This window comes from Ips typographus, linkage group LG1, assembly GCF_016097725.1.
Source record: "Ips typographus isolate SLU linkage group LG1, UJ_Ityp_2.0, whole genome shotgun sequence".
Taxonomy (NCBI): Eukaryota; Metazoa; Arthropoda; class Insecta; order Coleoptera; family Curculionidae; genus Ips; species Ips typographus.
In genome coordinates, this window is record NC_138422.1 from 11,727,490 (window position 1) to 11,743,267 (window position 15,778).

The following is a 15,778-nucleotide window of genomic DNA, read 5'->3' on the forward strand; positions in this document are numbered from 1 at the left end:
TTTGAAAAATGAAACATTTTAAGCTGTTTTTTTGTACTTATTTTACCTAATTTAAAGTCCTTTGGTATAAATATGCCCTTTGCTGTGCATTGAAAATCTCCTGGAGTAAAATAAAATATTGTCGAAATTGCACTTTTTGCAGAAATGGTATTTTTTCAATTTTTGAATGATTGTAATTTTTTAATTTGAACTCTTATAGATTCCACTAAAACGCCATTAGAAAAAGGATAAAAATTACTACAAAGTGAGCCAAAACTGGCCTCTCTAGCTCCTTATGTTACCGAGATATTGAATTTCAAAAAGTAGTAAAAAAAACCCTTAATCCTTTTTTCAATTTTTTTAAAAAATTTTAATGTGCTTTTTTTGTACTTATTTTACCTAATTTAATGTCCTTTGGTATAAATATGCCCTTTGCTGAGCATTGAAAACCTACTGAAGCAAAATAAAAAATTGGCAAAATTGCACTTTTTGCAAAAATTGGCATGTTTTCAATTTTTGAATGATTGTAACATTTTTATTTGAACTCTTATGGATTTCACTAAAACGTCATTAGAAAAAGAATAAAAAATACTACAAAATGAACCAAAACTGGCCCTTTGCTGTGCATTGGAAACCTCCTGAAGCAAAATAAAAAATTGTCAAAATTGCACTTTTTGCAAAAATAGCATTTTTTCATATTTAATTGACCTCTTATAGATTTCACTAAAACGTCATTAGAAAAAGGTTAAAAAACTCTACAAAATGAGCCTAAACTGGTCTCTCTAGCTCTTCATGTTACCGAGATATTGAAATTCAAAATTCCAATTGTTTAATTTTTTTTTGAAAAATTTACTGAACAGAATGACTTTTCTTAATCAGTCAATAAGTAAATCAGTTATTTTGATAGCTACAAATTAAGGTGACTTTAATATTTGAAACAGTAAAAAGCCTCATTTAATCAAAGTGTTTTAGAAATTAGGCCAGAATAGGTTATATCGAGGGTAAGGGTTAGGTTATATCCACGCTAAAGGAGAAATTCAAGTTTGTAGCCCTTCATAATCATCTTTTGCACCTTCCACTATAACACCACAGTTTAAAAATCGATTATTTTCATAAATTGCAAGAATTTTGACAGTGTATACAGAAACTTACAATTATTACTAAATGTAAAGATCACAATTATTGTCATCAAAGTCTTAAATCATGTTTATCGCTGAACCTGAACTAATTACTATAGTAATTAACTGAAAACTAAACAATTAAAACCTGATGATTACTATTAGTACCTTTTTAATTTATTAAGTTAACAAATAAGTAATAGTTACATATAGTGAAAGAGATTGTATTTTGGCAATGAGACATAAAATGCCCATAAAATGTGGGCGTTTGCACCAATTTGTTTATTAAATTTTTAAAAAGTATGATTACATGTTAAATTAAACTTGTACTTTGTTTTTCAGCTTGGAAACACTGCTATCTTACGTAAGGATAAATTGAAAAGTTAGCAATGTATTATTTAAAATTTTCTCATTTTGCTTGGTATTATACATTGTGTTTCTAATAATAATAATAATAATAATGGTATTTATTTAGCATGTAGCTATATAAATAAACACAATGACAAATCATGCAAATATAAAAATATTAAAATTAATGTAAATATAAAATAAATAAAATGGACAAATATGGACCTGTATTAAGTAACGAATTAAAAGTAAAAACATTATACAAAAACAAGCTAAAGCACTTAAATTACAACATGTTGTCTTAGGGCTCTTTTAAAATTGTTCAAATTATCACAGTTTTTTATTACATTGGCAACATATTAAAATCTTGAAGGCCTTTGTACAATACTGAATTGAACATATGTGTTGTTCTACAATTTCCACTCAAAACAAAATCAGAACAGTTTCTCGTGCTGTAACTGTGGACTTCGTTAAAAGACTTGATTCGCTTGCATATATAGGGTGGTAACAGTCCATTTTTTAATTTAAACCCAAACACGTGAACGGCAAACACAATCATTTTCTGGACAGGTAACGTGCTTAAAATCGTGGACATTGTTACGATGGGAGTATACCTGTTGCAAAATCAGGTAGACCGTACAAAAGAGCAGAAGAAAACTTGAGATGAGGGGCCGCAATACAGTTATACAATAACAGTCTGGTCTCCATAGACAATTGTCTTCCTACTCTCGAAATGTAGCCTACCTTCTTTCAAAATTTTCGAGTTATATAATCAGCTTGGGAACTTCAGTTCGGAATCAGAAATTACTCCCGGATACTTTATTTGACTTTCGTACTTAATCCTGGTGTCATTCATAATTACATCGAGCTGCCCCAATGAGACGTTTTCAACCTTCTCAACCTACTTTTTCTCCCAAACAGACAAAACTTTGACTTGAGTGGATTGACACTAAGCTTATTTTTACATAGCCATCTAAATATATTTTCCAAATCGTTGTTTACGTTCGTCTGCATAAGATTCAAGTTACTCCCAGATATGTAAATCATTGTATCATCTGCGAACAGCTCGATGCAACACCGATCCACAGCCCCAACTATGTCATTGACATAAAGCAAAAACAGCAATGGCCCCAAGACAGTTCCCTGTGGTACTCCATGTTGAACACACAAAGGATGAGACATGCTATTCTTATACTTTACTCTTTGATGTCTGTTAGACAAATAAGACTCGAACCATCACAGAACCGTACCGCTCAAGCCCATGAAATGCAATTTTTTTATTAAAATTTTACGGTCAACTGTCTCAAAGGCTCTCCTAAAATCGAGGAACACCGCCAACACAAAGTTACCAACGTCCAACTCTCTTTTAAAAATATCACATAAATTAACTACAACAGTTTCACAAGAATGACTCTCACGAAAGCCAGATTGGTTCTCCACAACAATGCTATTCCTGTCACAATGATCTTGTAACTGAATTTTTACTGCTGTTTACAACATTTTTTCATAAACCTCTACGGTGTTGATGGATATTGGTCTAAATTCATGACACTGAGTTGTATTTGTGACCTTAGCAACAGGAACAACCGTTGATTCTTTCCACCGCTCAGGAAATTTTCCACTTGACAGAGACGTATTTACAATATTAAGCAAACGATCACAGGCTACATCACACAAGACTTTCTTTGAGATTCCCCCCACACCTCCTGCTACATTTTTCATATCCTTTAATATGCTTCTAATATCAGCCATGGTGAAACATTTAAACTTTGAGAAGTTCTGACCAATCTCAGAAATTGTCTCGGAGCCGTCACGTGGCGAAGTGCAGTCAGGAATACCAAAAAATCTTATTTACAGCTCAAAATATTTTGTTTTCAATATACAGGGTGGTCCAGTTTTAAATGTCAATAATTCAGCACTCGATAGCCCATCAAAAAATAAGTTGACTTGCATTATGACATTTTCCTGACAAATGCTTCCTAAGGAGAATACAGTCCTTCAAAGTACAGTTTAAAAAATCGGTTTCTTGTCATAACTGTCAGACCGTTAAAGCAATTTTGATCAAGTTTTTCGAACAAGTAGTTATGAAATTAATACTCATTAGGTGATGTTAATGACGTTTGTCGAAGTTGTCCAGTGGCGTAAATACAGAAGGATGGTATTTTCTACGTCACTGAATATTTTTCAAAAATTACAGTTTCTTTTACTTTTCTTGTTCGTTTTAAAAAAATATCTCTTATAAAATTCTGATTTGAAACTTCGTTTACGAGATAATTGAGTTATTAAACCCAAAACCAACCCAACCCGACTTAAAAATTTTGAAAATTGACTTAACAAGCTTAAAAATGTTTAATGTTTTTGTATCCAGGTTTCATAATTTCCAGAAAAATTGAAAGACTTTAGTTTTGAAAATTGACTTAAAAACTTATAAATTTACTTTGAAAATTGGTGAAAGTTGACTTGAGAGGCTTAAAGATTTTCTTTGTAACCAGTTTTTATAGTTTTCAGACAAATTGAAAAACTTTGGTATTGAAAATTGACTTGTAGACATGAAAAACTACTTTCTTTAGAATTTTTGACTACAAATTCGCACATTTAAACCTTGAAAATCCACTTGCACACGAAAAAATGACTCCGATGCAATGAAAAGTGACATCAGAAGCTTAAAAGTTTTCATAATTTGAAATTTTTTTTATTATTTTAGTCTTAAAAATAGTCTTAAATACAGGATATTGACATTAGATTCATGAAAATGGACTTGAAGGCTAACTTTTCAAGTTTGTTACTTTGGTTTTCATTTTCTTAAAACTCTGTACTATTTTTAGTGCTTTAAAACTGCGAAAATCGAGTTTTAAGGCTATCTTCACCAAGTTTTTGTCGTAGCAGACTTAAAAACAATTTTGACATTTTTCATAGGCTTTAAAATGTCATTTCAAGCTTTGTCACTATTAAATTGACTTCTAGACACTTCAGTGTTAAAAATTCGAGCAGTTCTTAAAAATCTAGATTGTTTTTAGTGCTATTTTTTACACTAATTTGGACTGTTTCCGGTGTTTAATTAAATTCTAGACTTGTTTTAATCCAAAAAATTTAATTGTACCTACACTAATTAAAGACCTGAAATAGACTGTCTTTAGTCCTAGTAAATTAGTAATTTCTAGACGTAAAAGTCAACTATTAGACTATTTTTAGTAGTAAAAAATTAGTGTTATGGGCAACAATCTTTGTCTTGATTTCGGGATTGTGTTTCAAATCCAGTATCAGACCCTCAACAATGGATTGAACTAAGAAAAAACGAATTTTAAAACTATTCCTAGTAGTAAATATCAAGTTTTGAGATTATTCAGTACAAATTTGGACTCTCTTAAGTCTTGAATGATCAGTTTTACACAGTTTCTAGTCTAAAAAATTGAACGCCAGTAAAAAGTAACCTCACAGATGACCAGATTTTAATCCTTTTGAACCATTTTAGTAAGTAAGAAATACAATAACCCAAGTAGACATTTTTGCCAATTTTGAATAATATTCAGTGAGCGTAGAAAATAGAGCGGAAAAATAAAAACTATCTCGCTATATCAACACCTCTAAATAATTTTCACAAATGTCATTCACATTACATAATGGCAATTTATTTCATAAGTACTTGTTCCAAATTTGATCAAAATTAGTCCAACGGTCTGACAGTTATAGCAAAAAAAACATTTTTTAAACTAAAATTTGTAGGTCTGTGTCTTCCTTAGGAAGCGTTCTTCAGGAAAATGACATAATGCATGTCAACTTATTTTTGATGGACTATCGAATGATGAATTATTGACACTTAAAACTGGGCCACCCTGTATTATATCAATAAGTATCTTTAGTTTTGGAAGTTTTCAAGAAATGAATGATTAAGTATTTTTGGCACATTGGATAACAGTGTAATGTTAATGCAACTTTAAAACTCACTTATATTATTCTTTAGATTTAATAAGTTGGCTCTAAACCAGAAAAATTGAATAGGCAGGTTTTAAATTTGAACATTCGACAGAATATTGTCGTTATTTCCGCGTTTGATGATGCTTGTAGTTAAGCAAAACAGATTACATTTTCCTTTTATCAAATTTTGAAAAAAGACGCCGTAAAGTTATAACTTACCGTCGTTTGACTTTGTGTTTTCCATCTGGAGTATGGTTGTCTTACATTGTTTCAAAAAACTTTCATTACCATTTAAACTTTAATAGCTCATTGTCCGTTTCAGTGTGCAGAGCTAGTTCAATCGTCCAGAACAACTTTCGAACAATAGCAATAAAAATCCCACAGCTTTTACTCTAACTGAAAATTGCCAACCGCTTCTTAACCGGAAATCGTTCGATAAATTTCCGAAATCTTGTTAGAATAGAGCCATTTTTTCGGTGTAGCACGTTGCTCGTTGCTCGAATTGTCTAATTCCATTTCCGAAATTAAAATACCCTTGGGGTTAAGGGTCCTGCAGAGCTTTTATCGAAATTGTCCACGAGTTTGCCAGTTTGTGGAATGCTAGAAAGTGCATCGAATCGATTCGCATATAAGCATGAATTTCCGGACTGCAATATACCTCATTTTATCAAGTATAACCACTATCAGAAATGAGTTTCAAAAATTCTATCTCAAAGTTTTATTACAATTTCTAGACAATTTATAAAATTTTTAATACAATACAATATTTGTGATTTGTACTACTGTTACAAATCGACAATAATTGTCAAAATAACTGTCATATTTCTCAGAAACACGTCTTGTTTCGAAAAATGTAAAAACTGTGTTAAACTGTAATTCTTCTCTCACGTGATTTTTGGGGGATAATTCAGCTAGGCAGTAACGTGATCACTATCAAAATAACTGTCATATATCTCAGAAACACGTTTTGTATCAAGTTGGCAAGCTTGGAGCGACTACTTCGTTACAATACAAAAAAATGAAAAAGGTTTCGTAAGAACCCAAAAAAAATCACATTTTAATTCGTAATCCGTTAGCGATATTTGCATATCAAAACAAACATCGTATACGGCGCCAACTGTCAATCAAAATATTATTTTTTGGCCGGACCGCTTTCGTTCTGTTTCCTTTTCGGATCGGACCTCACATGATTAGTTGGAATGCGGAATTTACGAGGTTGTACATGTGGAAATGAATTGCGACTGAATTGCATACCAGAGTCTGTCGTTAAGTAACAGTGAAGTTTCTTTCTGGTTCTAAAAATAGTTATTTTTCGCCGATTATTGTCAATCAGAATAACTTTTTATATTTAAGTAGTAATACACCTCTCCTATTTCTAATAATGAAAACTGTCCACCTATGATGTACCTACAAGAATAATTATACCTGTTTGGTTGCTATGATTACGATCTTAAATAAGCCAAAATTGACATCTAAAAGTTTCGTCAAATTTATAAGTTGTTTCTTCATGATGGAGACTATGGAGAGTGACGACGATGTACCACTAACGCCTCCGGAGGTGCGAGAAGCAGCCAGGAATGTAGAAATTAATCTCCTACCGGAAAAATCGAAAAAAATATATGAAGACACATACTGCCGATTTATGGATTACCGGAAGAACAAGAACATCGGTTCGTTTTCAGAAAACGTGTTAATCGCATATTTTGCTGAGCTGTCTCAAAAACTAAGGTCTTCTACATTGTGGAGTGTATATTCTATGCTCAAATCCACCTTAAGCACTCATCATAATGTAGATTTGGCAAAGTATTTGAAACTAAGGGCTTTTTTAAAAAGGTAGAAAGATGGATACCAACCCAAAAATCTAAGGTGTTTGAGAAGGAAGAAGTTATTAAATTTTTATCGGAAGCTCCAGATGCCAACTATTTATCAACCAAAGTAAGTTTCAGAACTTTGGATCGAGTTTTAAGTGAATAACCAAGTATTTTTGTCTAGGTTGCGGCGGTTCTTGCGATTGCCGGAGCATGTAGAAGTGACGAACTTGTGCGAATGCAATTAGATGATATTGAAGATATGGGCAATAAGCTATTAGTTTCCCTCTTTGATACCAAAACGAAGAGACCGAGATCTTTTGTGGTATCAGAACACCTGGACATGTATAGAAAATATGCTTCTTATCGTCCTTCTGGATTTGAAAGTCGAAGATTTTTCTTCAGATATTGGAGGGGTAAAGCATTAAAACAAGTTATTGGAATTCTTAAATTTGGTGCTATGCCACAAGAGATAGCAACTTATTTAAAACTACCAAATGCTCAGAAGTACACTGGACTTTGCTTTAGAAGGACGTCTGCTACTTGGCTTGTTAATTCTGGAGCTGACATCACAATGCTAAAAAGACATGGAGGATGGAAGTCCACAAGTGTTGCTGAAGGCTACCTAGAGAATTCAGTCGAAAGCAAAAGTTTGATTAGTGAAAAAATTATAGCGAATATTTCCCTCATGTGTTAAATGTCCCATATGAGCAGTGCATTTTCACCAGAATGACAGCGATAATTGCATTCTAAAATGATAATTCACCGCCCTCTGTACAAGAAAGCCAAGAAGATGCATGCCGAAAATTCCAATATGGCCGAAATAGTGGTTGACAGTTTGCATTTGTTTGTATTGTGGAAATTGAGTTTTTCGATGATTAAATCAATTTTTAAGGTTTAAAGTCAAGGCTTGGGATTACTTGCCAAAGTAATTTTTGTTTGCTATTATATATTGTGGTTTATATGTTTATTGTTCTAGTGTAAGTGTAGTTTGTGTTCATTTTATTGTGCTATCACTATTGTTATTGTTCTATAATTTGTTGTTGGTTTTTTAACTTAAATTCTATTGCCTCTACAATATGCCGTCCACTTGTTGTTTGCCAAATTGTAAAAACAATTTGGTGAAAGGCCCAAAAGTGTCAGTCTTTTACTTTCCAAAAGCCCTGCTCGAACCCAACAGTGGTTGAAAGCTTTGAACTGGAATGATTTTACTCCAACACAATACTCAGTGGTAAGTACAATATGCATTTTGAGAATAACAAAGGTTTACTCTGAAGAAACAGGACAGCTTTTAGAAGTTCCATTGGCACATTTACATTTTAAAAGAAAGGTTTTGGTAATAATATAAAACCCATTTACCAGTTTTGCTTACCTAGCTTCAAGGATTTCCAAATTTTCTTTGATTGAGCAGTTTTCACATTAGTTTGTTGTACTTTCCATGACAAAGGGTTCTAACCAAACTTGCTTTGGCTGGGCTTTATTGAGTATAAAAGCCATATCTATACATATCTGGATCAGGAATGAAGCGTTCTTTGATTTTTCACTCACAACTTCTAATCAACTACACAAAAAAATATAAAAAAAACATATTTTTCTACTGCATCTGCATAGGTTTGTGTACAAAACGAAAACCGCTAACGCCGCCATTAAAAGTGACATTCTAGGCTTTCTTGTACAGAGGGCGGTGGATAATTGCATTTCGATAATTGCACTGTACGTATCTATAACGACTGCATTGTTGTAGAGCCTATTGCTAGTTCACTAATTGTTGTCCTTACGCAGTTTTTTGACTTTTTATAACCAAAAAACGTCAAACGCGATGTCAACAAAAATTGATAAACGGTTTGGAAGTTGCTCATTGAGCTCCATTGAGCAATCTATAGTTGCAGCAAAATCAAAACATTTTCTTTATTCGGGAAATATTCCCCAAAATTACATTCGTGCCTTAAAAATGACCTGATAATTCTGCGTTCAAACTTGTTATCTTTGCAAACTGCATTCGGTCATTTTCATATTTTTTTCTAAAAAACTCTTTCGCCAAAAAAATATGAAAACAAACTCATGCAGTTAAGAGATAACAAGTTTTCATGCAAAATTATCGGTAATTTTTATGCACTCGTGCAATTACCCCCGAATATTCCCACCTGCAGTAACAGTGGGAAGATGCAGAATGAATGTGGAAAGATGAAAATAGTTCTAACGAAGTGAACGACAAATCAATAATAATAGAAGGATGTTCTCATTTTACTGTTAATGTTTATAAATAATTATATATACTTTTGAATGTTTGACTCCAAAAATGTTATAGTGTTTGGTGTTTTTTCTTAATAAATGTTATTATGTTGTGTAAACGATGTCATATTTATATTGTCCCTGCGCCAGGTAAGCGGCAGTAAAAATTTTTTACTGCCTAGGCAGTAAAAGTGGTTGTTTACATCCTGTCGTTAGGCACTAAAACGACAGGTTTACTGACAATCGGCAAAAAACACTTTTTTTTTTGGTAAAGTTAAAAGTTTTTTACACTAATTTGACTATTTTGACTGGACAGACGACATTACAAAAATTACAAAAAACAGGATTCGTAGCGCGCAAGACAGACTCAACTAGGGGTATGTCCAGCAGTAGACGCAGAGGGCTGATTGATGATGATGAAGTTCCTTGGCTGAGACAGAAATGCTGATTGTTTACTTAAGAAGAGTTTACACATGCAGAGATTTACTTGCGTCAATAGAAACTGGTGTGCCAGTAAATTCAATTTTGCCCGTATAATAAATTAACTACTATTACCTTACTTATTGCATTTAACTTGCATGCAAGTCGATGTTTACACGTGCAAAATTGAATTTACTTGCACAAGTAAATCTATGCATGTGTAAACTCTTCTTAAGTTCAGTTTTTATCACTTTTTTTAAAATACTCTATAAAATAATAATACATAAATAATAAATTTACTTTCATGCGTCTTGTTTCACATTTTCATTGACAATAATACACGTTGCGGACGATTGTCACGCGGAATGATTTAGTACTGCTTGGTTTTCAGGAACAGGACATTATCACCCACACAGAAAAAAGGTTCCTGATAATGAAAGCGGGTAATTAGGGTGATAGATTACCGATGTTGTTGGTCGCAAGGGAAAACGCTGAATTGACGTCATATTTACACACACAACACACTCGCATATTCATCGAGTTGCAAGTGGCAGACTAAACAATTTTCACGAGGAACAACACAAATTAGATAATATTGTGAGGTTCAGCTAGCTTTCTATTATATTGTTACAACACGGACTGGCAACAAAACGTTTTTGTGAAGATTTTCACATTGCTACTTATCTATACACAATATTGTGCTCGCAAACTCATTACAGAAAATAGATAAGAAAGTGCAAATAGACGGGTTCTTTTTACGTGGACACCGAACTGTGAAAAATTGAATTAAAAATCGAAAAAAACCGCATAATTTGATATTGCCTAACAGGTATGAAACTAATTCCTGCGAAATGAATGGAATACCGTTTGTTATGGCGCCAGTGATCTGACCTTGCCCGAAGTATGGCGCTACGATCAATCTCGCAATTGTTGTTACGCGATCTCTTTTGAATTCGAATCAGTTTTTTTTCTGCTCCAAACGAAAGCTGAATTTGCATTAGACTGTGATCGTGCCGAAGAGTAATGGCAGCTGAATCTAGGCCATCAAACTTGCGGAATTTTTATCTTTGCAAACGAATCGTGTTCTTCGGAAATTTGATGATCTGTCATCGACCTTGTTTTCACCTAGACAAAGTCCTATAACAATCACTTTTTTTCTAGATAAATTAATGATTAAGGAGATTAAGGTTCCTAGAATTTTAAACGTAGTTACTGCGTAATATTCTGCGTGCTTATGATGTAGAAGAAACTGTCATGATTATTATCATCCTGAAGATGAGATTTACTCAAATCTCCCTCACCTCCTAGTTGCATGATAATATCGTCATAACTGGCATCAGATTCACCCTGACCATTCATTCTAATATTCTAGTAAATAAAGAAAATTTAAATAAATAAGCTTGAATAAAAATTCTATTATAGGGATGCCAAGTTATTTTTAAGGTAAATAACTAAACCTATCTAACTTACTTTCTACCTACAAATCCTGCTTCTAAATATATCATTGAAACTACAAATATCTTTAATACAAAAAATTACAAACTACTTACAACTAATACTCTTCGTCAAAGAGTCCAAATTGTCCAAAATAAACCGTCAGTTGACCAATCCTATTCTTTTCCGTTGAGGTGGATTTTTAACTGCAAAGGCTGTATCTCGGTAACAGCCGGGAGGCCTCCTCGGTTATCAATTTAACCACTTCTGGAATAGGTCCTCTATCACAATCTGCTCCATGTCAAAACGTAGACTAGTCGGTACAATTGCTGGTAGCACTCGGTATTACACTCAGTAACTTCCGTTCCGGAAGGAAACAGCTTTCTAAGATCCCCTGATCTTCAATAGTCCGATTTTTGCTCGAATTTTTTAGAAAACTGACTTTCCAGCTCTCATTAAAAGTCTCTCTTGACAATCAACAACCAAAAACAAAAAAACCTTTTTTCCCACCTTCTACCTCCACGTACCACCTTTTTCACCTCCTTTGAAGTTCATCAAGTAATACTGTTAATTTTCTTAATAACTACATACAATCCTACTAAAACTAACTATAATGGTAAACACTTGACATCCCTACAAAAACGTACCTTTTCTATAAATTAAATAAATAAATTTTCTTTATTTTATTGAAACAAAATCCTTATTTTCAAGACAAAACCATTTCCTTGTAACCTGTTAACACTGGATGTTTCCAAAATTAGGATATCATACGTTAACCGTAGCTACAGGTAAAAATACAACACAAACTTGGCCAGTCTAGTGCCGAAATAGTCCATTATGTTACTAGTAGAGGCAATTATTGTGTGTTGCAAATATTTTACTCATTTACTCCTAGTAACATAATGAACTATTACTGCCAGCACAATCAATTAAAATGTTATGTTATCTAATGAAAAGACAAGAATTGATGATAAATCATAAAATATGGCATCCCTAGAATAGAATAGCTGGAACCCGCTACAATACGCTGATGACACTGCACTGTTAGTGCAAGTACAGCAAAAGCTACAAAGAAGTTTAGAAGAAATCCAGTTTAGAGCAGCGTTCTTGCAGTTTTCAGGGCAAGACCAGTATTCCCGCTGATAGACAGTTATTGTGACAGTTGTCACGTGACTACGTTAGTAAATAATGTTCTAGGATCACGTAACAACTCTCATTAACGTCAAAACTGTCAAAGTTTGCTCAACACAAATATGAAGCTCTCGGACAAAATAGATTTTATAGCTTCATGAAAAGGATTTTAACTACCTTGTTTAATTATACCCACTCACAGATCAAATTATTCCAAACAAGTACATGGGTTCGAACATAATATGGCAAAAAAAGCTGATCTAATAAACATCAGCTTGATACTACCTACAAGAGAGTTTTAAAAGTTATCAAGAGCAAGGTTATCAATAACTATTTTCTTAATTACTTTTTGATTGGTTAAATGATGTTTGTGACAGAATATTATGTTGTTCTAAAAAAAGTCTTATGTAAATTGCTTTCTTGTGCACTGATAGTTTCAACGTGTCTCAAATCATTTTTTTATTCCTTAGTATTTTTTAAGTTAGTAAAGCTCAGAAATATCACATAGTATCAACAAGAAAAGTGAAAACACCAGCTAGCCATTTAACGTGGCTGTTAATTAGAAAGACCCAATTTTTGGCACAGCTCCATAGTAATTGGAACACTCTGTAAAGCTACTAGTGAATTTATAACACATAATAGTTTATTGATATTTGGTATTAATATACTGTGCACTTTGCGTTACGCAATCTGGCGCCATAAACAATATACTAAAATTTTTCCGGCTAATTACATCTAATGATTCGAATTTCAACTAACAAACATTATAGTTTCATAATTCGCTTACTTTTAGTTCGTTATCGGGTACTGTAAAGTAACTTTACCACTAAATAGCATCAGAGAGCAACAGAATATGCCAGGCCTGCAAAGGTCAACACCAATTTGTCTTCGGAATGAAAAATTGCGTAATGGATCCGCGATCACAACTGTTATGAATGAATAATCTTGTTTTGTTAACGCTAAAACAGAAAACAACTTTGTGCGGGGGCTTACAGTAAATTGTCGCCAGTCTTGGTCAATCAACCCCTTGGGGAAATATTTGTTTACTGGAAAAGCAACCCCTTTAAAAGAAGCTTGGCAAGCGGTTTGCATTTGTAATGTGCGAAGGTTTCTACTATTTTCGGATAGTGTTTTCGACTATGCAGCCAATTTTTTTTCTTGCCAGTCTCATTTGCACTATGTGGAGATTTTTGTGCCAAAAGTTAATCACTGTGGCAAGGAAAATAAATCGCTTAGCTTAGTCGCAGGAATAAATTGTGTTTGTGTCTGGTTTGGAAATCACAGTTATGCCCTGCAAAAAAGGGTTTATTCAACCAAATCTTAATAAATCCTGTCAGATGTCAATTGATGCAAATTCAAATTTGTAAATCATTGCAGGCCCTGAAGTACCTGAAAGTGGACCAAAACGATGTTTTCATAATCAGAGATGTTATAATGAAATTCATTACAAAGTTTCTAAGGATGACCAGCAATTGTCGAATTATATTAAATTTGATGGTAACTGAATATTTATAATAAGTACTGAACTTCTGAACTACGATTATTGCATGTTTCTTAGAAAGAACTTTAAGCAACCACACAGTTAATTAAGAGCAAAACTATTGCAAGATTTACTAAATTAAGGAAATATTTCCAAATTTTTTGGACGTTTTCAATTATCGCATACTTTGAGAAAATAGATATTATAGAAAAATGAAAGTAAATTGAAATGACGTAACAATGTAATAGGAAAGTTAATCAAGAAAGGTCAATATTTTGAATTTGACGAATAAAGAAGCAAACAAATACATTCAAGACAAGTTTCTATTACATTGTTACTTCTCCATTTTACTTTGATTATTGTTCTATATCGGTGGTGCATGATGTGATTTGCCCTCGTGAATAAGTGAGTAATGACTCATTACTCAAGGGTAAGTAATGGGTGATTATCTATTGAAATCTAGTAGACAATAAGCATATTATTAAACAGTCGTAGAAAACATATTGCGATGTGTGTTTGTGTTTTCTTAACGTTTTTATCAGTCATAAACTGATCCTTATTTCAGTTTTTGACATGATGAGATCACTTCCAAGTACAAACAGTTTAGTGAATTACCTGACACATTACAGACACTGAGTAATTATTGTAAGATGGGTGGTCCTACTGGGTGGCAAACCGAGTTGTTATTTCAGACAAAACATATGGTCACATCAATAACAATAAATAATAAATTTGCAGATAATTTGCCCAAGTTATTACCAGTACAGAGTTTTTAACGACGCAATTATTGCCTTATTTTTTTATGGCTTATAAAAGTATAAATTATTATAGACTAGTGAAATAAGCAAAATAATCGTTACGAAACGATTTGGGATGAAAAATATTTGCTTAACCCAACTCGTTCCTATCTCAATCAAACAAATACTTCATTTCAAAACTGCCATTGACCTGGGTTAGTCAATCTTTAAAATACAGTGTGGTACATTTTCTCATTTTTTTAGTGAGTCCATGAGTTTGTCACAAAATGGCTCACCTTGTATATCAATAAAGCACTTTTCCCTCGGGAATCGTGTATACTCGCTCTCTTTGATCTTCGCTCTAATTAGTCGAGTTTTTTATCCCACAAAAAGAAAACGAGCCTGGATTTCTTTGTGAACTTAGAGTTATGCACACTTCAAGTTGAAAGTGTGCGTTCTACTTACTGCAGACGTGCCAGCAATTTTATGAGGGTTGTTTAAGTTAGAGAAGTGTTTACTTAAGAATCTTACTTTTGAGAAGCGAAAGAAAAGAAGGAAAACGGTTCAAGTGTTTGGTTTTCAAAGGCGGGAATAAGCTTACTCGGAATGTTTTTAAAGGAGACTGTTTTTCGTTTAATCCACGTAACGAGGAGAAAATCTGATAAAATATAGGTTAAGTTACACTTTTGTAACTTCAAAGTTACAGAAAATTTATTAAAAATACTACTTTTATCTTAGTTATGCAGTGCGATCCGAAAAAAATGATCTTCGTCAAGTATTTGAATACTGAATAACTACCCATTTAAAATAAAAAAAAAATCACCAGGATGTAGGTGCACTCTCTAAAACAAAAAAATACAGAGTGTCCCTAAAATGTGCGATTTAACCCAACTTACCTCAGTCCAAAAGTGCATCAGTGCATTAGTTTTAGTGTTTTGTCAATAATTTCGTTATTTTTTCAAAATTCGACTCGGAGAGATTTTGTAGAGTGAATAATTAAAATCTGATTTAATTTTTATTGTAAGATTGATTTGAGAAGCGCTTTTTGAGATATTTGGACTTAAAAAAATCGCATCGTGTATAGGAAGGTTTAATTGAAGTAAAATAACTGCCACTAAAGTACTTATTACTTTTTTTTTCTAGATAAAACAATAGTCAATATGGGATTTTAGCAAT

The 15,778-nt window shown here is 32.9% G+C and overlaps 1 protein-coding gene and 1 long non-coding RNA gene across 11 annotated transcripts in view; both read left to right on the forward strand.

The window, feature by feature from the left end:
* The window catches only part of Pde11 (Phosphodiesterase 11), a 122,415-nt gene that overhangs the window by 33,519 nt on the left and 73,118 nt on the right, over positions 1-15,778 (forward strand). The gene's annotated exons all lie outside the window — the stretch shown is intronic.
* Positions 1,081-9,519, forward strand: LOC145732450 (uncharacterized). Its single transcript, XR_014179014.1, has 2 exons — positions 1,081-7,295; positions 7,353-9,519. It is a non-coding gene; the product is annotated as an uncharacterized LOC145732450 (long non-coding RNA).